Raw genomic sequence first — 10227 nt, forward strand, 5'->3', positions numbered from 1 at the left:
GTTTAAATATTAAATGCACATTTTTACATATTTTCTGAATTTATAGAATTTATGCATATATATATCTGGGCTATTTGGCTAAAATATCAAATATGTACAAAAAAATGTTTTGATACATTAAATTCACAGCTAACTTTAGACTATAATATGTAAGTATAATATATATAGAATTACTAAAATTCGATTTTTATAGATCAAAATAATATTCCGAATAATATTATTCTGCTTAGGAATATAAAATTGAAAATACATATTGTTATTCAAAAGGGTAAGAATTTAAAAAAAAAACCGATTACAATAACGATAAAAAATAATAGAAATACAAATTTCTTCCAAAAACATTACTGTTTTGTAACGACTTAAAATTATACGAAAGAAATGTTTTCAAAAACATTTTCTGAAATACTAAGCGTGCCTTACGTCGAGTTAATCACTCGGTATGTATGTACGTATTATTCAACCTCATGCTGCCCCGACGTTTTGCCGACTGCGCAAAATCCTTCGACGGCGATGGCGGTGATGGTTTATTGCGCTCATTGTTATTATTGCTATATTATTATACTACCTATGTATATCGCGTCCGGAGAACCATATCCTAATATATTATATTATATATTATTATTTGTGCACGTGTATATGTTATGCCCAATGTTAGCACACACACACACACACACACACACACACACACACCCGCGCGCACACGCACACGCACACGCACAAGTATAATATAGGTACATAATAATCGTAATGTTCGTAGTGTTATGCATATATACGCACATAACTGTATCGGGTTTCCTGCCGCCACCGCATTGTTAATGTGTGTGTGCGTGTGTGTGTACGCGTGTCGGCCATTTATTATACTCGCGACACGGTCCGATGGACGTTTGGCCAGCACGGCGGCGTGGGAGAGGATTCGCCCGAAAATCGACTTCGGGCGTGTATTTTCGTGGTCGGACGACCCTAATCGCCGACGATAACTTATTACAGCAATAATATTATAATGATAATATTCTTATATTGTTATATAAATTAAAATCCATTTCGTCGTCGTGAATTTCTTCTTTTCACTGCGGGGCGGTCCTTGGCGGATGTCCACCAGACGGGAAAAACTCTGTTCTTGATATTCGCGCTTATCTAGACATTTAAGGTATGTAGTGTACTAGTGTATGTTAGTATGTGTACCTTACAATAATATATAACACGGTCCACAATCGTTCAACGTATTTTACGTATAGAGGAAAATTACTGCACAATGTCACTCCTGAGTCCCGACGTAATAATACTCGCAAAGCGAATATGTACAATTAATGTACATTTAAACGTCATCCTCAGCTTGTATTGTTACCCATACACGTTATTTTGGCGATAACTACATTTTAGAGATGACAAATGTTAAAATGTACTTGCATTAAATCATTCAAAGTATTGATCAACAATTTAAAAGGTTTAAATAACAATATTATAACATTATTAATTGAAAACTAAAAAACTCGATATATAATTAAAACAACATTAAAATAGATAAAAATTATAGTCTTAGAATAACCCTATTATAATATTTTAAAATGTTCATCGTGAAGTTGTTAAATTACACAAATAATGTATTCATAAATGAACACCATCAAAAGTATATATTTGAACCATATTATTATTTAAAAAAAAAAACAACTTATATTTATTGAATTGGTTGTAAAAAGATCAAGTTTAAAAAATTAACTAATAAAGTATTATTATAATAATTTATTAGGTACTAGGTTGATGTTGTTTTAAAATCTTGTTAAAATAAAATATAAAATATCTGATATATTATATAACTATAATAAAAATCTTATGTATAGTAGGTACATTAGTACCTAATTGAAACAAAAATAATTGGAGATCGATCTAAGTAATCTAACTATATATTTTATTTGTAATAACCAATAACAATAATTGTTTTTTTAAATTTTTATTTGGTAATTATATTATTATTATCATCCATAAAAGTGAAATTTAACAACGTTTTATTAATGTATTAATATCGACTGAGTAGTTAGAAAATGTGTATAAGATCGAAAATATTTGTGTTAAACCTTCTATGCCGGTCTTATTATGTATAATGGAAATTGTTTTTTTCTTTTTATAATATTATTGTTTTACTTTAAAGTTTTAAAGTTTATATTGATACTACAATTTAAAATTTGAATAACAGCGTGAAGGTAAAACGTAACAAAAAATTGTAATAAAAAATATATTCGTAGCAATTAAAGTTTTTCTGTTCATAAATAATTATCGTAAATGTTGCTCAGGCCCGAGGGTAATCGTTTTCAAACAATTTGATTTAAACGTTACGCTGTTTGTTTCGTATAGATATGGCTTTAATTCTTTTAATTTTAAACTTTTAACAAAGTTTTTTTTTTGTACCTAGTACGGAGTGTTTCACGATTTTATTATTTATTTTTTAATATTAAAATTGTTTACCAATACGCGTTGCTTTAGAGTTCATAAAACTATGACTATTATATAATATTATATATACGCGCTTTACTTGTGCAATATATAATTATGCGTGTATTTTTGCGTTTATTATTTGAGTACTTAAATTGTTATATTCTCATCATATAAAAATAACTCAAATATTTTAGAGTTCTTTATGGTTAAACCGTAAAATATGTTCGTAACTGAGTATCTTATAAATAGTGTCATCAATGAATGTCAATGAATGTTTAGAATTTTAGATTTTGAGTTATATAATCAAACGCTCACAATATAGATTTTTCCAATTGATAATATGATGTACAAATTAAAGATTGCCGGTAATTTTGGTACTTGGGAATATCGGTATACTTTGATTCGGTGATTAACATTGTTACTAAAAATACCGTGTCAAAGTAATAACTAAATTATTTAAAGTAGGTATATCGTGTATGCAATTATCTGTTCTTGATAATATTATAAAGGATACCGGTCAGTGTTTCACTCAGAAAATCTTTTTTCGGTGTAGTGTTTAAGCCTGCACATACTCACAATAAATGAACAATGGTTCTGATTTTTAAACTATATATAATATAGTGGTCGTGGTTCTTAGTACAATCTCTATTATCCTATACCCATTTTTATTTCTGTAAAAACTCTCCCACCCTCTAAAAAATATTATATTTTTCTAGGTTGGAAATTCTGTTCTAAAAACACTGCAGGATACCGGTATCAAAATTTGAAATAACACTAGCCCTACTATAAAAACATAAATACTCGGTCAGATAATTATGTAAATATAGCTATAATTTAATTTCAATTAGTATACATTTAAGTATCATATATTATATATTAAAATAAAATACGAAACCCAACGGTTTTAATATACAGTTACAATTTATTTATTTTTAAAAAACAATATTGTGATTTGCGACACAATACTAGAAGTTATTTTTTTTTCTATACATAGCGATATATTTAACGATAGGTCTATTTAATTATTCTACGGACAGAATAAAAAAAACTATTTAAAAGTATTTAAAGTATTTTATACTTTTATTCGATCAAACCTTACATAAGAGACTTAATAAAAAATAACATTACATAATAGTACATTTGAGTATATACGTATAGTGATGACAGTGTTGTATATAGATATAAGTGAGTAATTTCAACGCACGCGATATATTAATCTGTATATTATCTCCCCGATAGCCCAAGAAACGTATTTTTACGATGCCAAACTGAATAAAGATCTTGTTAGAGATTTTGTTTTCTAAGTTGTATACCTATTATGCGTTCCGGTGTTTACGCCTGTGCACCGTATACAATAAATATTACATTCTTTCCGTTTTGTATCGCATTCGCGGAACACCGGGATGTTGAATTTAACGCTGGCACCTATACCGATATTTAGAATTTAATACAAGAAAAAAAAAAACTTCAAGATATCTTATCAGCCATTAACACGATCAACGCTGATGGAAAAATAAATATGTACGCGAACGAAGAAATTAAATATACCAGAAGGGCTAAATTTTTAGTCATATATTTTTCTGTTTACATAATAACCAACTGCAGTAATAACCCCGATAAAACGTTTTTTATTGCGGACTCGAGCCTCGAGAAATTATTATATTAACACCGCTCATGACATTTTCAAAACAATATTCTTATCGTCGACTATACATAATATTTTAATATCTATATAACCGACACGTCGTCTATGAAATTACATTCAACAAATATTACTTTTTAAAATATTTTTCATTTATTTCTTCACTAATTCCCTTCCAGACCACCCAATTCCACCAACTGCTCTCAGTAAGTAGGTACTTTATTATATTATTATATAAACATTTATTGCACTTTGATAAAGTTAATGTAAACGGACGAAGAACAAAAATAGTTTGTTGTGAGATTTGAGATTGCCGTAGAAAATATTAAAATTTTAAATAACATCTTTTTTTATTTAGATTAAAAATACACACATAATAATAACTGTTAGTGTTAGCGGTTGTATACTTTAAAACTTAAAGTTAAATAATTATATTAAAAAATTTAATAAACATCACAATTACTCAAAAACGAGATAATTATAATAAATTATATAATCATTTTAAATATTCTTCGATGTATAAAAATAATAATATTACCAATTTTCAGTAATACATCAACATTATGACGAGGAAGTTTCTTCGGCACCGAACTCCATTCGCCGTATTCTATATTAAATATTAATTGATAATTATTAATAGGTAGTATATAACCTAAGTCCTAAAGGGGTGAAAAAATTTATATTATATAATATTTATAATTTTTTGTTAATTTATTATGTATAGACAATCATTAGAGTTAAAATGTAAAATATAAGTCAACACGATAGTTTCATATTTAATAAAAGTTACGCCAACAGATTTTTTTCTGAAAATACTGATAGGAGATGGTAGTAAATATTGAGTAATAAGTTTGTTTTCTGTTACCTGATTAAAATCAAGACCATTGTTATTTAATTTTTACATACATCATTTTTGTAACCTAAGGATATGCATACAAACCATAATTATTTACACCATTGCGAAAAAATTAAAATTCAAAAGCACGGACTTATATTATAAAATATATTAAACAGCTGATATGTGACAATACCGATAATTATTATAAATATTACTGATAAACATGGAAGAATTAATTAATTTTGAGGAAAATAATATTTTAAGTTATACTTGACTACGGGCTGCTTAAATTTTAACTATGCAGTCTATCAAGGAATTACATATTTGATAGGAATTATGTTAAAATATAGTACGTATGGGGTTATATGGTTATAGACCTATTTTTTGTGTACCTACTCATTATTTCTAGAAAATTAATATTATTTGTATATTATTAACTACCTAAAAGCTTAATCTAAAAGTATTATTGTTGCATTAATTATTCATTAATTCCCTTATCCATATTTCGTGACCGTACAATCGTATATGACGTAAAATAATAGAAATTTGGTTAAAATTTTAGTTAAATACCTACATTTATTAACAGCTTGAAAAATTGTTAATTTTTAAAAAATAATCAGGGATTTAGAATTGGTTTTAGATACTATAATGATTACTCTCAAAATATTTTACAACTATATTTACATATTTAATTTTAACCATATTTATGTTTATTCGCCACTGTGGCCCACCCAAGCAGTGACAAGTATAGTTAACACGTGCAAAATACGTCTGCTTTTAAATTTATTTGCATAATAACTTTTTGATTTTGATTTTTTATAAAAGGATTCAATTCTAAATTTAGAAAATTAATATTTGCTTGTGTTTTGATAACTTTTTTAAGTCGACTAGAGTAGATTATAAAACTTTTTAAAATCGAATATATAATATCAATTATTTACCTATATTATTTGCAAAAGTAATAGCGTATTGATAATTATTATTTATTTATAAATTTATAATCTATGATAAAATAAAAAACCACAATTAAGACGCAAAGTCTAATGACATATCAATATCTATATATTAATATATATACATATATATATGCGTGTGTGTGTGTGTGTGTGTGTCATATATATCATTATCAATTATAATAAAACTAATACTAATCAGTAGAAATGTTTAAACATGATGTATTAGCCGTTATTTTATTGTTGTTATAAATATCTATAAGAATATTTTTTTCTTGCTTGAGAAATTATTTTTTAAATAAAATTCCTATTTAATATGTTTATTTTTTTTCGATTTATTTATTCTTTATAAGCTTACTATTGTTTTTAATATTTTATGTAAAATATAATTTTATAATTATATACTACATTAAAAGCAGTGTATGTACCTACCATATATTATTAGTTTTTTAGCTAGGTATTCGATAATATTTTTATTTTATAAATCACATAATATGTATAGGTAAAATCGAACTAAGTTTAATAATAATATAAATATATTCTATGTTATATTAATTTTATGTTTTTTAAATGTTTAACATTTTGTAAAAATACATGTTGCCATAAAATATACACACGAAATACATAGCGTTTTAATAGGTTGTCACTGTTATACTCATAACTGAATTATAATATTATTCACCCAACCAAACCGAAGAAAAACAATAATACTTGACGAGTCGTACAATAATTTGTATTTATTTTTATTTTTCCAAAGGTCCATAACAGTGAGTTGTATAATATTATCGTAATCTGTAGATATGAATAATATAATAGGAATTATTACTCATTGTCTTTGGTGTCGTTCTATTTTTGAAAACAAATCAACATAATAATATAATTTATTATAATTCCAAGAAATATCAATAAAAATAAAAAATATCAGTGTATTTATTATTATTATACCGTTTTATAATGATAAGTCAAAGACCGAAATAGAATACTATTCCGTTAACCGACTCACCGAACACTATTCGAATTTAATTTGGACTATAAAATCCATGTATATACTGTAAAAATAATATTATACAAACGACCTCATATTAATGATGTTGAATACTGTGTGAAGCTCGATTTATCGACGCATAAAAACCGGATAGGTATACACAATAATATTTATGGTCCGCGGTGAAAACGATTTTGGAAATTAGTCTCGCAAAAATATATGATTAAACGAAACTTTAACACGGTGTCCTTAAAAATAACGACCCACGAGCTATTTTCGATCGTCTGTCACGTCGTGGCCGACTGCTGTACCAAGCGAAACGGCAATAGTATTTATTTTTTTTTTTTTTGCGAAGCCTCAAACAGCGAAGAACGGTTTGACACCGTTCGCCGTGGCCGTCGTAAACGCTGCGGATCCCGTCGTAAAAGGCCTTTATCGCCTGCCACCGCCGCCACGCCGCATTGGTGATATGCATTTTTCACGACTGACTAAACGGCCGCCGCCGCCACCGGCAAACTGCGGTAATGCGAACGGAAACGGAAAAAAACCCGTAAAAAACAACGAAAAAAAAACCTCTCGTTTTTATTATATATTATACGCGCGTAATAAAAATTCAAAAGGGAATGAACCGTTGTAAGCAGTGACCTGGGAGAGTAGGGGTAGATGTATTTTTGTGGGAAAGACGAAAACCCGTTTTATATCTATCAGTTTTTTTTTGTTTTTTTGTTTTTAGCTCAAATGTACTACGACTAAGACGACGCGCGACGGCTTAGTGTCCACGAGCACTTTGCCATTAGAAATTTAAGGAACCCGCAGATAAAATTACACTATAAATGCTTTCAAAATACCAAACATTCGGAATAAAGAATAAAGATAATTGATATTCTTGTATTCAATTTTTGATATCACTTATGGGAGATGATGGCGGCTTACTGGAACATCACACAACACGGTCGGACGCGTTTCATTTGCCTGCAAATCTTATGTTTTTTCACGCCTTCGTTAGTCTCTTTTAAATATAAAATATATTTCGAGTGGCACACTGGTCACAATGATATTTATTAATATTTATCATGTAGAGTATACAATCAGAGTAGAACGAAATTATCGTAAAAATAAAAATCCCGTCACATAACTTTATATTATAATAATATAATTTATTTACTTTTGACGGCTTCTTATTTTTTCACATTAAATTATATTTTGGTTGTATGTTGGTCGTAAAAAAATATAAAGGTTTTTGTGGATAATCTTCCGCATTTTTACATGGTCTGGCATACATACAGAGGTATAATGATAAAATATAATATACTATTATTATATAATATTTATATATTAATCCTGTTCAAACAATACAATCGGAAATAATAATTAATAGTTATACGTGATTTTATAGTGTCATATATTATTGTGCTTCCGATTTTCCGTGCTGACTTTGTAAAACACTTTTGACTTAAAAACAGTACGTTGTTACTATCGATATAGTTCCATAATCTATTACACTAAAAGTCTTAAACGACAACAGTTTTTTATAGAAATTAAAACCAAATATTATAATACATGTACATTTCCTTATTTGTTTTCGAGATGCATTCACGTGCGTAGCTGTTTTGTGAATGCGCGCGCGCGTGTATGTGTGAGTGTGTGTGTGTGTGTGTGTGTGTGTGAGTGCATTAAAATACGTTCAAATTTTCAATGGAAAATAATAAATAATGCACCGTTCTCATGACGACGTCACTGGGGTCTTGCAGTAGGAAGGCTAAACAGAAAAAAAATTCGCATATTATTATTGTTGTTATTGTAAGAAACCGAACTGGCCGCCGAGGGTATCGTTTGCGTGACAGGTATAATATGGCTCAGGGGCATCTGCAAAAACGCAGTAGTTGTGTGCGAAAAATGCACGAACCGGAAATAATATTCCATTCTAATAATGTCGTTGCATAAGTAACCAGAAAGGAACAAAATAGTACCGAACAAAAAAAAAATAATAAAAAAATAATAACTAAAATAAACGTGTACACCCCCTGCCCTGTCTGTTTTTCAAAGAGTTTGTGCTGAATATAGGTTTTTAAATCCTCATTGTATGCCCGTCCCCAAACCGCCCCCGCCCGAAAGAGTTTCCGCGTGCGTTTCCCATGTCTTCTTCCACACGGCGACGGATTACATCCGGTCCACAATGGTCGGAGATCAAAGGCAATGGATATCTATATAATATATAATGCTAACCACCGCCGACACTGTCAATCCGTTGTTCTGTTAGTTTTCGGGAGCTGGAGAATACAGTTTTCCAAGAAACAATATTGTGTCGTTGGCCGCGCAGGATAGTTTGGTTCCTGTAATGTTAAAACTTGGTTAAAGCGCAGGATTAATTTCTTTGTATTTTTTCTATATCTACATTTGGCAGTCGTCGGGTTGCTCACCCAAATGTTGTGCACCGCCACTGTAGGGCTTTTGAATTTGGCAGACTGGGACCGGTTTCGGTAATCTACGGATACACAACAATAATAATACCACAGTAATATTTAACATTTAAATTCATAATATTTATTTATTTTCAGATATAGATGGTACGTATAAAACAAAAATTAACCTTTTAAAGCTGTATAAATTATGTTCAATTGTTTACATAAATTTAAGTTTATAATTAATGATCATCCAAAAGTTATATTTCTACCTGAAAAAATATTTATCATCAAAAATAAGAATTGTACTATAAAACTTGGCCGATGTTAGTCCAATAAAAATATAATTGTACTATTAATTGTCACTTTTAATTTTATCAAGATGTATATTACAATCACGCCCACAAAACATTATTGCAAATGAATCTATTCATTTCAATATGAAAATATCGTTTTACATCTTTAAAGACAAAAAACTTTATGTAAATTAGAAATCAAATTATTAATATGGCACTCCCAATTTAATTTATGATCTAATGTAATACTTTTTTGCAAAACAATTACAATTAACAATATCCTGAAACAAATAGATGTAATTTCAACTGGAAGTTGTAATTTAAAGAGATTTCCAAGTAGAAAACCTATTTGGTTACTAGAAAAGAAATTATGTTTATTTAAAAATTTAAGATTCTTTTAAGATATTTTTAAATTTTTAGCGAGTTTTAGTGACAATGAAATCGTTCTGTAATTCCTACAAGATTTGTGTATCACTAGTTTTGTGTAGAATTATTACAACGCACTTTTTAAATTAATGTTTTATTCAAGAAATTTAGATATAATAGTTAGTACAAAATATTGAAATTAATTTTAAATATAAACAAATAGAAAAATGTTTTTTGGGCTGTTATGATAAGCGTGTAAAAACTATCTTTTTTATACTAATATGTTCTTTTAGACATGATACTGTTTTCTTTTAA

Source organism: Rhopalosiphum maidis, chromosome 1, assembly GCF_003676215.2.
Source record: "Rhopalosiphum maidis isolate BTI-1 chromosome 1, ASM367621v3, whole genome shotgun sequence".
Classification (NCBI taxonomy): Eukaryota; Metazoa; Arthropoda; class Insecta; order Hemiptera; family Aphididae; genus Rhopalosiphum; species Rhopalosiphum maidis.